The sequence below is a fragment of the Falco cherrug genome, chromosome 1, assembly GCF_023634085.1.
Source record: "Falco cherrug isolate bFalChe1 chromosome 1, bFalChe1.pri, whole genome shotgun sequence".
NCBI lineage: Eukaryota > Metazoa > Chordata > Aves > Falconiformes > Falconidae > Falco > Falco cherrug.
Genome location: NC_073697.1, coordinates 58,758,956 through 58,775,422, shown reverse-complemented (window position 1 = coordinate 58,775,422; position 16,467 = coordinate 58,758,956). Strand labels below are relative to the sequence as shown.

Genomic DNA, 16,467 nt, shown 5'->3' with positions numbered 1-16,467 from the left:
ATATGCTGCTTAAGTTGCTGTACTTTGAAGGTGCTCTCTTTGTGAGGAAGGGAATTTCTGTTCTTTTTTAAAAAATCTATTATAGAGTTCTTAATTTTATTAGTCTTAGTAGCCTCAAAAATCTTCCAGAGTAATTGTTTGCCTTACTGTAGTCACTGATATGTTGCTGCTCCAGTGTGAATGTTAGTTGAGAGTTATGCTCTTTGAGAGTTGTGTCAAAATATTTTATTCATGTTTATATATAAATGGATATATATATATATATAAAAAAAGAAAGCGTTTATAGACATAAAACTGAAGACATCCACTCTTGATCAGAACTGTTGGTTTCTGATTAAGAAAGGTGATAGCCACCCTGCCCTTTCAAACAAATGATGCCTAATAGAAGTGGAAACTTCAGTGAAAGCTTAATGGCAGAGGTAATTTAAAAAAATTATATTGATTGCAGCTGTCTTGCTCGTCTTTGTATTTTGATGACCCACACTGCTTCTGGAAGAATTCCTCCAAATTTCAGCTTCTGATTTTAAGTGTATGTGCTGTGGCTTCTTGAATGAACATCAGCCTCTCCATGTTTGAGCCATCCGTCCTGTCTATTTGATAACATTTTGGCCACTTTGTTTCTCAAAGCACCTATCTTGTATTTTTAAGATTGTTGTTTTATCATGTGGAAGCATCCTGCTGTCAGTAATGGGTTTATCTTGATGGAGCTTTGTCTTTCGCTGTTTACTACCTCTTGCAAGCTGGAAGCTGAGGTGCATGGAGGCCTCATGGCTCCCTGAAGCCCCAAATCAGGTTTCAGATACCTGCATCCTGGCCACGGGTCTGTGGTGTGTGAGAATGAGTAAAAAGTTATATAATACTGAACTGTGGGCCACTGAAGAAATATGTATATTTGCTCTTTTTTAATCTGCTCCTTTATTACCTAGGAACACTTTTGATGTGCTGTCTTTTTTTGCTGAATAAACTGAATACTCAATTCATTTGTGCACGTTGCAAGAACTCACTGAATAGAGATTGCTTGCCTTTTTCCCACTCTTTCTCCGATCTTTGGAGTTTGCAAGCTTCTTGGAATTCAGTGTGGTGTTAAGATCTCAGAAAAAGACCTGGTTTTTGTTTAAAATATATATGTATGTAATGCAGTATACAAAGAATCATTTGATCCTTCCAGTAAGCAATTTTCCAAAAAGATGCAAAACTGTAACGTAACACACTTCACGTTTAGGCTGCTATGCCTAAAGCAATTCAATGAGCAATATAGCTGAGGTGTCTAGGCACTTTTGACAAAGCAGATGGAGCCACTAAATCATCTGTATTTGCACCGGGGGGAAAAATAACAAGTTCAGAATGAGGTGATCATATTGATGGGTGTGATGCAGAAAGCATTGATATTCAGGCCAGATGTTTGAAACATGGCACTCAGAAAATCTTTCCTGAAGTCTTTTTATAAGAGATGGAAGGAGAGGTGTACTGGGGGGAGCTGGTTAAAAATTAGAGCATTCCTGAAGACGTAATAGTAATATCCCAATGTCTCATGTTAATGGCAGTTGGAAATACATACTTATCCCAGTCTTCCTTAGTTCTGAGGTTGTTATTCCTGTGTTGGACTGATTAGTACTTTTGTTTACAAATGCTAAAACTTGACAGTTTGTATGGACAAGAAAGCCCTGCTCCAGCTGCACTTTTGTTCTTGGGCATGATGTGATGATGTAGTGCTCTCCTGGTACTGGTGGGACTTGGACAACCCTGAGCAGAGAGGAGGGCCATGAGGTGAGGGGACTTGTATTCCACTCCTGGCTTTGCTGTCAGCTTGCAGTGTGATCTTGGGCAGACAGGCCACTTCATTTCTTTCTGCTCCTGTTTCCTCTCCTAGTCCTTGTCCAAGGACTTTTACTTGTTTTTTAAACCAGTAAAATGGAGTTTTTTGGGATACAACTTTGCAGGCCACATGGCAGAAAATCCTAGGGGTTCTAGTCTTTGGGAATGTACAAATAATGGTGCAAATGGTTATGAGGGGAGTTAAGTGTCAGGACAATTGACACAAGGATCTCTGTTTGTCCTTCTTTTGTACTCTGTCCTTCCCAGTCCTACACACAGAGCTTTGTTGCAGTGAGGAGAGGGAACTGTTTTGAGTTGTACCCCCCTGGTTCCCTTTCCTGTGAGCTGATGGAACAGCAGTTCCAGCGATCTCTGTAAAACACACCACTGCGGTATTCTTTGAACAATCACGTGTATGATGTAAATTTAAAATGAAAGATTATTTGTGCTTGTATGGCAATGAGAAGAGCAGCAAGAATTAAAACGAGAAAGGAGATTAAAGTCTCCTTTTAACATGCTAATAGACTTTTTTTGAATGGTTTATTCTATTCTCTTGATGTTTTTTTTTCTTTAACTGGGAACAAGCATCTGAAGGATATCAGAGTAATGTTTTTCTTAACACTGAAATAATTACAAACTAAGCTTTGGGGGGGACGGTTCTTGGATCTTTGTGGTATTTTCAGTTTTATTTTTAAAATATTTTTTCTTTATGCCAGCTGTAGATATTAATTTCTTTTTAAAAAAACCAACTTTTTTCATGCGTAAGTTTATAAAAGCTTGTAATAAGAAGGTAATTTGGGACAGTGTTATTCTTGAAGGAGCTGGGAATTTATGCCATAAATTAGTGTAATTTTCCTTTCTGGAATGTTAATATTAAAGAGGAAACATTAATACTACAGTAAGAAAATCCAGATGACATGACTATTTTGCTTCATATCCACCGAGAGTCTGGCAGAGGAGGGAAGGGTAAACTAAAACAATGGATGGCAAGGCTCTTTCAGACGGGGAAAAGGGTAGCTGTGTGCCGTAGACCGCTTTTGGGTCTGCCCAGGTATGTTGTTGGTGGTTCAGCTGCAGTGGGGTGCTGCTGGGGCTCCCTCCCTGTCCCTGTGCTGGCTCCCTGCCTGTCTCTGCCTCTGGGGTGCTCCTCCAGCTTTGCTGCTGCTGGATGCTTCCCCCTGTCGGGAGCTGTGCTCTCCGGGGACCCGGTCTCCTACCTAGCTCTGCGCTTGCGGGTTGCTTTAAACCTAAACTTAACAGCGCACACACACACACTCTCCCCTGCCCCAAGACAAAAAAATCACAACCAACCAAAAAAAAGGCACCACTCATGTACAGCCTTTTCCTGTCTGCCTTTCTGAACGAGGTGAGCAGTACTTTCATGGAGAAAAGGAGGTCTTCACCACAGAATTTATGAAAAACAGATGCATTAAAAAATCCTCTGAAAATTTCCTTCACCAATGACAGAAGAAATTACAGCCCAGCCCTGTGCTTCTAGGACTCATGCTGTGCCAGTGAGTTCCATTTTCTGGGAGATGGTTTGGGCTTTACAGGGTTTTTTTGTTGATAATTTTGCCTTTTCAGTGATCCAGCCAGGAGATACTTTTCTAAGCATTGGATCAGGCTGTAGGAATGGCCCAAACACAGCATTTCCCCGCAGCCCCCCCGCCCCCTTTCCTGGACTTGCAGTCTTCCCGCTCACCACTTTATTTTACTCATATTGGGCTCAGAGCACAGCCCTGAACTGAGGCCTGTTCAGAGTTTCCTTATAGCTTGAAATTTCTCAAGGTATCTTCTTGTTGGGAATAACAGCCCCAGCTACGTCAGCTTCTGGGGTTTGTCAGCCAAGACAAGCTTTCCCAGGGACACTTTCTGCTCAGTTTCAAACCAGCCTGAGTCAAATGAACATAATTGACTGTTGCCACAGGATAAGATGAACAAGCTGATAAGATTTGTTATATCTTACAATAAATGTGTATATTTGCCCAGATCCTTTCAACACGGGACGTCCTTGAAATGGAAAAAAGGAAGGGGTGAGAGGGGCATGCCAAAGGTGGAAAATTCTGGGAAGAGGTCAAGACCTCTGGCTTGCCTGTGCTGTGTAATGTGCAGAGCATTTACTGCTCGGCAAAACCCTGCTTTGCTGCAATAGTGGGTTTGTTGAAGTAACTAGCGGAAGAATCACGTGATGGTTCTTCATCTGACCATGTTCCTGCCTAATAGGTGCCATGTTTTTTTCAATCGCCTGTTATGACAGGCCTCAGAAGCCTTAGAAGTTGTCCTCTAGATAAGAGGAAGCTTGAAGTTTATTTTCTTTGAGATAAAGAATGAATTGGGCTGACAAGCTCTCAGCATCAGCTGGGCAGTTCTTCCTTATCTGTGCCTCAGCCCGCAAAAAGGACTTCTGGGGGTTGTGGGAAGCTGGACTACTCAAGACTTCATTCCTTGTGCTTCGAGGACCTTTAACTGCACTGTTTTTCTGGGCTACCCAGGTTTGCTAATGAAATTTTTCACTCAGAATTTGTTTTTTTTCCTTGAGACTCCAACACTCATAAAGCCATCTTCAGAGTGCAAGGATCAAGAGGTTCAAGATGCCATCACTTGTAGAATCTGCTAGTTGAAAATGGCATAATCTAGAATGCTTTGTGTTTAACTTTTTAAAGATATATTTTTAGTTTTTCTGGAGAAAAACTCCCTGTATTTATGTTATTCTCAATATAATCTCTATTTGAGTACTGTCATTATTTCTTAAGTTTCTGAATTTTGCCCATGGAAAGACACAATAAATCCGAGTGTTACCTGGATGATGTCCAACCATCAACAGGTCTTCAAGTACTTGTGTCTTTACCTGGTTATCACAGCAAGGTAACTTAATGTCTATAAGGAAATTCAGTGAGTAAAATCCCTCAGCTAGTTATCTTCTGACTTGCTCTCTGTTCTGCAGGTACGTTCCTTGCAAGACATAAAGAAGGACAAATCTCTTTCTGACTATCAGAAAGAGTAACTATTGATGTCTGCAGTCAGGACAGAAAGGGAAGATCTTTATGTTACTTAAGGGTGGTGCTTTTTTGTCTGACTATGGCATTTCTTTCAAAACTGACATCCCTTTCTTGTTATCTTAATGCCTTTGTTTGTGAATTTTGTGAGTTTCTTTTTTTCCCTGGGTAAGTTTGAAAATTGCTTTTCTCTTGGTGGGGCCACAGTGCATTTTCCTGCAGATGTACTCGGAGGTCAACAGCACCATAAAGACTGTCTGTTTAAGCAGACCTTATGAATCTCCAAAGTGAGCTCCAATCTTTCTTGTGTTATAGTACAATCTCCCACTAACTGTTGCCTTGGCTGATGTTGTGAGATTTTTCTAAGACTAACTCTCACTCTGCTTGGCTAACTGCCTTCAAGTTTGCCTCCTGAGTGACCTCAACAATGAGGTTTTAAAATGCCATGATATGGCTTGGACCTGTTACATACTATGGAATTAGTTGTTCGATGTTTAACCGTAGTGCCAGAACAGGGAGTCACTGAGTGACCTGGAGGGGTATTTTGGTTTATCATTCTCATACTATGAAGTAAGCCTGCTGTATGTTGCAACAGATAAAAATATGCCATAATAGACTGATGAGAAGAACAAATGACAGCTGCTCATTTGGATGATGAATCCATGTTTGGGAAGGAAACAGTATTATCTGTTGGCAACAGGGTTGGTTGCAAGTTTTGCCTATATAATTGGGATTCTTTCATGATTCTGAACTTAATATGGAACAGGAATCAGAGCTTAGATGGGTTAAAATTTGTGTAAGGTGACTTATTTGCATGGCAGAGCTTAAAGAAGCTTTTACTCTGGAAAGCAGACTGAATCTGTACCACAGGTAAATATACAACTATTGGTTTTAACTTTCTATAATTGATCCAGAAATCCAGCCTCCTCTTCTGTTAATTAGTGTGGCTAAATAATATTTAGCATGGCGTCTGTTATTTAGGTGGCAGATCTTCGGATTCTAATTTATGATGCCTAGCTCCAGTGCTCACCTCTCTTCATGAAATTTGTTTTCCTGCAGTGTAGCAAAGAAATGCTGAAATGGGTTTTGCTGCTTTATAGCTGCTCACAGTTTCAAAAGCAGTTGTGAAAATTGACCATGCCCGTTTTTATGTCCTGATGAACTGTGGCCTTTCCGCAGGCTCTGGGTGACTGTGCTACACCAAGTACCACTTAATTTCTGTAAATTGTGAATGTATTTTCTAAAATGATCTTCAGCTGGGAAAGATTCCCAGTCACTGTGGGAGTGAAAAGTTTTATGACCTTACCTAAATCTCTCCATGACTATACTACCTATTTGAATAAGCAACCAGAAAAAGAAATCCATATTGAGCCATTTTCAGTTACTGGAAACAGCCGCAGTACATGCGCTGAATGAGTATGCTGCACCTGGATGCTCAGGCTCCAGTTACCCCTTAGAAAAAGGAAATTAACCTTGACAGAAAAAGCTGCAGTTCTTATTAATGATGGGGGAGTATGTCATGGCTTCAAATACTCTTTGCATAGGTTTAAAAATACCATCAATGGTACACTTGATTTGGGTGGTAAAGAGGGAATGTGGAGGACAAGGGGAATTAGACAGCACCCAACAGACTTCTTATACAAGCCCTTTTTAGGAGGAGGATGCAGCATTAATATTGAATGACTACAAAAATGCCACTAAAAATCCAGAGATTTTGGATTAGGTCAAAATTTTGCTCTCCTTACTTATTCTGTGGTAGGCAGAAGTGTATCAGGGAGGGGTTGTGAGAAGATATCCAGAACAGAGGGTGAATATATGCAACATAGACAGAAGTTCTTATCTTGTTCTCTGACAGATCAACCAGGGTATGGAAATGGTTGTAAAAATGAAAGCGTGAGGCTGGAGCTTTATTCTTTTTGAATAGCTTTTAGTTTGGTTTTGAAGGCTAGAAATGGCCATATTAGGCTTGCATGAGATCTGAAGAATCTAGGGCTCTAGGTTTGCATTGAAACAATGACAGATATGCTACTTTGAAGTAAGAGAGGGGAATGAGGAAGGTATGCCAGGCCAAGCAAAGCCCTTGAGTTATCTAAGTTTGCTTTCACCAGCATGCTAGCAGAGAATCTGGCCCTGCATGTTCAAACAATACGTCTTTAAGATGTAAGGTCTGCTTCAGATTGCTTTGCAATTTATTTTGGGTCTCCAAGTCTCTACTTGAATACTTGTTCTCAACTCGTAAAGAGAGTATCTTTGACTGTTCTAACTAGTCTATACCATAGGACTTCATAAGCAATGGTTTTTGTGGTAACTGAGTCACTATGGAAAGGATTGTCTTTCCTTCTAAGATGAAGACATTCCTGTACACTAAGCCCTCAAAACAGCCTAGTTAAGAGGTTGCATCAGTAACTCAAGGCTTTAGGCCAGCAAATGAAGGAGGGGAGGTCAAAGGAGACTACCAAAAAGCAGCCTTGTAAATGAAAAACATCGAGGAGAGGGAATTCCTGGCATTCCGTGGTATCTGGGTTTATTTTCTTACAATTCTCTAATAAGAAAAACACACTTCAGATGTATTCTTGGTAAATGTTTTCACTTGTCTCATCTATCTTTTCTGCCAAATGTGACCCAAATATATTGTTTTTATATGCCTCGAGGACATCTATTGGATAACTAACCAGTGCATCTGTAAAAGTGGACTTGGCACTCCAGTGCAATCCCTGAATGTAGATTCAATTGTCAGCACCTCATTACTAACTGTTCTTTCACTGGAATAATTTTTATTAAAATAACCTTATGCAATAGCTTTAAGACACAGAACAGAATGCTCTAAAGTAACCTATTATGTTACATGTAGTATTCCCAAGTAATACATATGTTGTAAGAATCAGACTTTATTTTTAGCATAATTCATTTGCTTTGTCCAAAAACTAAATTAAAATCCCTGACAAGTAACTCTTTAATATACACATTTTAAAGACTGCTTGGCAAGAATTTTTATATACCTTGTAGTGTACAAAATCCTACTCAGAAGCTTTCAATTAACTTGATTCATATAGTAACTTGGTCTGGCATTCTGTGTAAGCTGTCCTGCAGCTTGTAGGAATGAAACATTTTACGGAACAGTTTTGTTGGACTGAAAGACAGCTAGCTGAAATTCAGACAGGACTAAATAATGGTTTTGAATATTGCAAAGTTTTAAGAAATTATTTGCATGCATTTTTTCCCCTTCACCTCTGCAGAGTTTGGCCACTGTTAGAGGAGCAAGAGTGAATCTGGGGTAATGCTGTAATGATTAAGGTCTGCTTTCTTAGAGTGGCTAAGAGGCCTGTGGCATATCTGGGGAGCCGTTCAGTGTCAAGCCTTCCCTTTACCTTATGAAGTACTGTATATCCACATCTGCTAGTTGGAAAACAGGGTGGGTCAGGTCACAGTAAAAAATTCTACTTACAATAGAAAGAATTTTACTTTTCAGTGATTTTTCATGATTTTTTTTTTTGTCTTGAAGGAAGCGAAGTGGCTTCAGCATTCATCTGGATGGTCAGTTGTTTTGTTTCTGGAAGTCCTCCAATTGCTATGGAGCGCTTGATTGTTTATTTGGATCAACCTGCCTTTAATGGTTGCTCTGGGGCCTAGAGATCAGGTGCCGCTTCTGCTTTTGAATAATGGTGGATGGCTGGAATAACTGGTGTTTTGTTTTTGTTTCAACTCTAGTTGACAATGACTTAACATGCTATTGCAGGGTATGCATTTTACACTTCTGCAGAAGCCTCTTTGAGAAATCTTTGAAGACTTCTAAAGAATGTATTACAGGAGGGGTGGGCAGGAGAAGAGGAAGGAGCACTCCTGGTTCCATACTGAGTGAATGCAGAAGAGCTTAGTCCTGAACACCTGGCAAGAACTGACAACACTACCCTGTATTTGGAACTGAAACTTGTTTTTGCAAATACAAGTATGATGCATAGCTATCTACTGAGTGCCCCAGTGCCACCATAATTGTTTAAAAGCTCCTTTAGTACTGCGGTTTGAATGATGGGAGAGTTCTAGGGTAGCTAAATGTTCTGTGGCCTGTTATAAAGGCTCTTCTGCATTGATGGCTGGTGTGAAGCTACTGCAGAAGAGAGGGAACCCTACCAGCTGGTTAATGGATGAAAATGATAACAGTATGTATTATGTATTTTTAAATAACATAATTTAAAACAGAAACAGATAGGGGTTAGAGGAAAAACAGAGTTAAAATGTTTTGAGGTGTGCTGACCACATCTTCGAGCTAGGACTCTTTACCTAGTTGATAGTTAATCTGCTTTTCTCTTTGCACAGAACATGTTCAAAATCATGTCTGTATACAAGGTGGAGCTTAGTGGGATTTAACACTTGAAGGATTAGTAATACCTGAACATCAGTCACCCTCCGTCAAAACCATCCCTGCCTTCCTGAGATGCATCTTGCTTGCTCTCTTCTCTCTCAGTATTGTGCCAGCTCCCTCTGCTTAGGGTGTCAGCAGAAAGGGTTAAAAAGATTAAACCTTGTGTTTGGTAAGTACACTTGCTGTAGATCAAAAAGAAGCCATCCTAAAAAAGATTAATAACATTCCTGTTCTATTGTTACACTTGACTTTCAGTAAAGTTTTTGAGATAATCCAACTTTTGAAAGAGACATGCTGAAATTCATGTATTTTAAGACAACCAGAGGCATTTGTTTCCAGGATAATAATCATGCAGGATTATAGACTTCAGAGGTTCTTGACATTGATAAGTAACTGTCATAAAAAGACTTCAGGCAAAGACAGTGATCTGTTTCTTGTTGGTGCAATTGCCAGGCATGTCTTCTGTTTCAGGGCTCTTTGCTTGACTAAGGCTTCCATTTCACTCGTGTTTCAGCTTGGTGAGGAGCAACAGCTCTGCATGAGTTCCTTTTCCTACACTCCTTACCTTCCTAAATGTGTCTTTGTTTCCTTGACACTTGCCTCAGGGTAACGTCTTCCAGCAATTAGCATTATGACAAAAAACATACTGCAGTTTGCACAGTAGTCATAGGATGGTGTGAAACATCACTGGCAGTCTGTTTTGTAGAATGTGAGTAGAGCTGGCTTCAGAAGTGTATTTAGGGAGAGCCTGGTACTTTGCCAGCTATTTCATGCTCACGCTGTTACTTCTTGGTAGTTCAGCAGGACCAGCCTTACTTGTTTAGAGGAACTCTCTTCCCAACAAAACATTTGATAGCTGCTGAATAAATAAACTTGCAGCAGTATCAGCCACCCTATGAAATTGCAAAGCTAAGTCTGTTTGCTTACTTAACTCCCAGTGTGTGTGTGCATTACAGTGTTATATATTTAAATAAAAGTTTTCCAAAGTGAATGGGAACTTTGGTGTACCAGTCAGTAACCCAATTCAGAGTTCTAATAATTTTGTATTTTGCAGACAACAAGGCGTTATGGACTTCTCCTTTTCTACAGGGTGGTTTGGAGAAGATGAAGAGTCCTAATCCAAGTAGTTTCTCCCTGCAGTGTCAGCCTCTTCTGCTTGCTCAGTTTATTTTTTCAGATTTTCATTTTGATGTACTGCACTTGGATGCCACAGCACATGTAGGGGACAATTTATGTATATATATATATTTTACCTCTGATGTCACAAATAGAGATGATTTGGTTTATCTGCACGTATAGCTTTGTTAGTATTGACATGGGTCATCTGCAGAAGGGTAACTATGTGAGAGCTAAGTTAGTCCAGGAGTTGCAGAGATTTTGCTTGATGTTTGTTCCACAAGCAGACTCCTTTTGATCTTGAGACCTGTTGTGTTTGTAAGGATTTCATGTGTTCTCAGTGCTGCTGGTCACAAGCTTATGCATGTAATACAACACATTGCTGCTGTAGGCTAACAACAGCAATCAACGTGGACTTAGGTTAGGGGGGTTATGTTGCTTGTGACAGTGGTAAGATATTTATACAATATTACAGTTTTTTGGGTATATTTTTATTCTCTCTCTGGAACATTTGATGAATATTTTTCTACTCATTTTGTTCTGATTACATAGCATTTTCCAGACATCCACAGTTAGTAAATTTTAAAATTACTCTATAAATGGAATTGCTAGTCATTCTGTAAGTCCTCCAAATTAAATTCTGGCTCACTATGGGGTTTATCTTCTTATCTCTTCTATTACGAAGAAAGAAGAAAAGAAAGTGTAGTTTAAGGAAACTGCCTTCATGTTTCACAGCATATAATCCAGTTGAATACTCCATATTATATTGCTTCCTTATGTTTCACCTTTGGTTGACCGTGAAGTTTACAGGTTCAAGTGGCTATTAATGATCTTGGGAATAGCTAAAATAAACAACACAAAGGTGATGAGAACCTATAGGTTCCCAAACTATTTGTTGGACTGTGTAGTTTTGGGTTTAGCACAGAAAAATGCTGTATTGGCTGTCTATAATCAGATGAAACATTGTAGAAATGCTGTCTTCCTAAAGGATTATTAAATGTGTGACCATATCAGTTCAAGAATACACACACACACACATATATATATATCTCTATATAAAAATTATTTTAAAAAAGCTCTGGATGTCTTCTAAGAAATTTTTCACTAAGCAACTGTTCTAATATTAAACTGATAGAGAAATTCTGTTTTACTAGTCCGTGTAAATGGAATACAATAAGAGGATTTATAAATGAATTTCCTTTTCAGATACAGTGTATGTGTTCACGTGCATTTGTGCTGACTTTTATTATGGTAAAAGGCAAGCCACAGATTATTTTCCTGCTATCTTTAATTATTTTTCTGTTTTGGTTTAGTGCACACCAATGTCATTGGTTTACAGTATTACTCTTTGATACTGGAAGTGGCAATGAGTGGACTTGTGTTACTTTTCAATAACATCATTCCATGCGCAGCTGCATTGTCTCATGTGTGCCGTTATTAGCAAGCAAAGTTGTTCTGTGTCGTGGATGCTGAAGTGTATAGGTTAAACTTTTCAGTTTTCTGAAGCCAAAAAAATTCTTGTATGTGTATCACAGTGCCTATATATATAAAACAGTCTATATTTAGATCAACATGAAACAGGACTGTGGTTAAGATGCTTGTCCTTACAAGTTTACATGATTCTTGGATTGAGGAAATGTTTGATAAAACTTAAGATGGTGGGTTTGGCAAGTGACAAACCAGCTTCAGATGGTGGTTGACCACAGTCATCAGACTTGTGTACATATTCTGTTTTATAAGTATGGCCGTCTGTAAAGTAGATCAATGAACAAGCCAGAAAAGTTAAGTTTTTCTTTCTTATTTTTTAATTAAAGTAAAAAGGACAGGAGTTAGGCAAAACATAGTATGCTGTGTTACCATTCACTTTTGTTGGGAGGATTTTTTCCCCTCTTTAATCAATTCCTGATGTGAACAGAATCCTTGCCAACCTTTTAATCATTAATTCTTAAATTTTATTGTAATTCAGTTCACCTGTGGGACCAAAAAAATGTCGGATTTTAAGAATCTGATTTACTGTCCATTATCTGTGAAGGAGGGGAAAGGAATTCAGCCCCAAGCAAAGAGCTGTAGGTAAACAGAACAGTGTGGGGCAGTTTGGGGTTGCTGTGTTGGTTATGTTTATAAGAACCTTCTGAATTGTTTGGTTTTAAGTTCTCCCATGCTCTACTGATAACAGGGAGCATGTTTCTTCTGGTTTGGAGTATAGTGGTCATGGTTTTATTGGGACACAATGGTTTATATGAAACAGAGTGGGTTTGCAACTTAAAATCACAATTTTTTAAAAAGCTGTTTTGAGATAATTCTTTCACAATTCTTGTCTGAAATGATCTTGTGATTATGTGTATTCTCAGCATTTTTTAGACTTTTGCTACTATGTCTGTGAAAATCATGTCCCATACTTCAGTGTAAGATGAACCAAAACTTACTCTCTCATGATACTCAGAAACATATTCAAAGAATACTTTCCTATTCCTGTTGGTCTTAGTCATTGGTTGTGTCTGATGAATCATATTTTCTATTCTCCTAATGGTAATTAACAGCCTGTTTTATCATCCTGCATCTGAAAACGGTTGCAAAACTGAAGTTAACTTGACCAGTGCAGCATTGCCTTGAATTGTCATTAACTGTAGGTATGCCTTTATGAAGCTAAACATAATAGCTGGAATATAATAACTTGCATATAACAACTGTTCCCTCTCTTATTGCTCTGTTTTAACCAACTTTCCCTTGGTGCACTAGACAGTGTACCCTTCGTTTGCGAGCAAGAGCTTTCTAAGAGTAGCCTCTGTGCTCTGCCGGTTTGTTTTATGGCCATGTTGAGTCAGCTGTACACAAAACCAGTAACAAAGGAAAACTTGGGCTGTATCCTCTGGAGCTGCCTGGCAGTCCCTCCTGGCTGTCAAGGTCTAGGCAAAGCAAGTTCTCTGCTTCCCAGTTTGGTTTGCAAAATGATCCTGTATTGCTGGATCAGTATTACTGGCACAGGGGTATCCATGCTAAGGTAAAAACAGGGGAGAGGAGGCAAAATACTGCAGAATTTTTGACTTCCAGTGGCAAATCATGTCTTTTTATGAACAAGTCTACTGTATTAGTCTGATTAATATTGTACTTTCTTGGTATGTATACCTATATATTGAACAACATACTGTGAACTGTACAGTTCACTAAACAACATACAGTGACTAATAAATTCCTAACAAAAATGTGTTACTTCTAACACTTATTGCTTACAAATATTTCAGGTAGTCCAGAGGATAATCTATTGTAGAACTTCATGGCTGATCATCAGCTCCTGTTTTTGTTCATATACTTTAGCCTTGCTGGCTGCAAGCTGATTTGCAGCACCTTGAGTGTTATCTTAAAACTGCTTTTAAAATGCTTGGCAGCTTCTGTTTTATCTGCCCGCTGTTTAAAATAAATGTTTTAAAATAAATTGGTGGCAAAAGACCGTTAAAAGTCTAGTCAATTTTTAATTATTTTTTTTCCTGTATTTTTAGAATGAGATTTTTTTAAATTAGAAATTTATGCTGCTTTGTCTTGCAGGAAAATAATATAACTTTATGATTTGATAATTAAGTTTGCTAACATCTGGTAAATAATAATTTGGCCATATAGGACTACGTTCCCTATAAGAGTATTTTAACAGTACAGAAACATCTAGGAAATACGCCTAGTTTGGCCATAGTAAATAGCAAAGTATATCACATAGACAAGGCCTGTGGGTTTCTTTCTGGAAAAGTTCTATAATTTACAAAACTAACAATACAGAAAACACTTTTATGCGACCCTTCCCCTTATTTATATAAATATATATAAAATAATAGGACTTATTTTTTGCTCAAATATCTCATGAAGTACTGAAATATCTTCTGAACTTTGCAGTGCACTTTAATTGACAGATTAATTTCTCATAGATACTGCTTTAAAATTGTTGTTGCCGGGGGGGGGGGGAGGAATCTCAGACCCTTATGCATTGTTGCGGCAGAAAATTCGGTGTTTTAGCAGCACTCCCCATGACCTTCAGTGAATCAATTGTTTATCAATCAAATTATGCTAGTATGAGTTAATAAATTAACTTGATCTTGATGTGACACAGCCTTCCTGGAGTATACGCAGAAAGGAGAGAGAGGAAAGAAGGGTCTGTATAAACACCACATGCAAAGGCTGAAGCTATCTGCCTGCCATTAGCCCTTTATCTAAGAGGCTCTTGGCATATAAATCAAACAATAACCTCTCTGTTTTGACTCAGTGCCAAAGTACACAGCCACAGTTGAGTCTAGAGCAGATTACACCCACTGAGTGGCTTGAGGGCTTGGAGTGAAACTGGGAAATAACCGTTAAATTATTCAGGAACATATTTATGTTCTTTAATGTTGGCTGTGAGACTTTTTTTTTTTTTAGTACTATTTGCATGTTCTAATCATAGAAACCAGTGTGGAGGGCATTTTAACACACATGTAAGTGAGGATGTGAGAATAACGTTCTAAAGTGAATGGCTGCAAAGAGTTTGTTTTTTAAAAAGTTTTGTGTGTTTTGCCATGTTGCAGTATTTTCACTATTCTATGGTGAGGATGGTAATATCCAGTGCTCCTTCTGTGGTTTTCTGGAAGCACGATAGTTTACCTTTTTCTCTAAGCTTAGGGTGGATTGGAAAATAGTTCAAGTTCCTACTGTCTGTGAGGTGCAATTAAGCTGGGCAGATTTGCCAACCATATAAAACGTCCAACAGCAGAATTACGGTCTGCTGCTAAAAGCCATTTTAAAACATCATTTTACTTTCTTGGGAATAAAAAGTGTTATCCCTTCTGGGGATGTGCAATTTACATTTATCTGAAGAGGTTTTGGGGTGTTTGTGTTTTTCTTTGAAGAAAATATTGCTGCATTTTCAGCTGAACACACGTTGGGTAGCCCATCGAGTGCATGTGCTCTGAGCGCGTGCAAATACACAGCAATGCTAGAGGCTGAAGTCCTGGAAATACTGATAGCTGTTTCTAGACGGAACATTCTTGAAAAATTGTAATAGAGCAATAAATTGTAAAAAGTTTGGTCACTTTTGGAAGGGTGAAATGAAGAGCAGCTTCTTTCTCTGAGCACAGCTGTGTCCCAGCAGCTCGGCGGTGCGGGGGTCAGCTCTTCTCATCCCCTCAGCATTTCCCGCAGCATCCCCGTGGCACGGAGCAGAGGCTGTTCAGGGGAGGCTGTTCCACATGTCGCCGTTGGTCCCTTCCAGTGGGCGCTGCTGTGTGTGGAGAGGGGTGCAGTCGGGGACTTGGCTGTCCCCCCGGAGCTGTCGGGCTGGCATGTGTGTCCAGGAATGCGCTGCGTATCCAGCATAGCCTTGTGCAGCCTCTGCGCTCTCGGAAACAGCGGGGCAATTGGAGGAGGGAGGCTGTCTCTTGATATGAGGCTCATAGCCAGATCATTGCATCTTAGTGCAGGCTTGTGCTTCTCTTTGGTTTATTGGTATTTGAATGACATATTGCCAGCAGTGGACTTGTCCTTCATAGTAACGGTCTCCAAACCACCCTGGTGGTGTTTTTTGAAGCGCTGTGCACTTAGTCTGGATGTTGTGTTGTCTTTAAATGAGTGTGAGTTATTGCAAAGGATATGTTGGCAGCACACACTTTTTTTTTTTTTAAGCAGTTGCTCAGTTTTGGTCAGCTTTGTGGTATTAATGAAGCTCTAATATTTATTGAATTTTTCTCTCCACCCTTCCTCTTGTGAAAATAAACAGGCACAGCTGAGCTGTAAAGCTATATAGACAAAAGGTGAAAGTTTTGCTGATACAACAACCGCAGAATCTGTCTCATGTTAAGACTATTGCAATTTTACTACTGATTTTTTTTTAATCTGTAAAAGTATAAATGACTACTTTTTTTTTTATGCTGAAATGCTGTCATTTCAGCTGGTTCATTTTTGAAGCCCACTCATTTTTTTTTTTTTTTTTTTTTTTTTTTGGTCACTTATTCAAAGCATGTGTCAGCAAGTTGCTTTTGAAATCCCGTGTCCTTTGCCAGGTGTAGAAATAACTGCATTTGTTTATGCTCCTTCCTTAACATCTTACTTGTATGATGGCCTCCACCTGGTTACTTGCTGTTTCTGATGTAGGCTGTGCTTTCACCTGACCCCAAGCAGTTTAAAACCAAAACAAAACTGTATTTGATTTGAGCTATGGGAGAT

General features: G+C 39.1%; 1 protein-coding gene across 1 annotated transcript in view; it reads left to right on the top strand.

Moving 5' to 3' along the window:
- The window catches only part of SCFD2 (sec1 family domain containing 2), a 198,587-nt gene that overhangs the window by 12,070 nt on the left and 170,050 nt on the right, over positions 1 to 16,467 (top strand). The window lies entirely within an intron of this gene.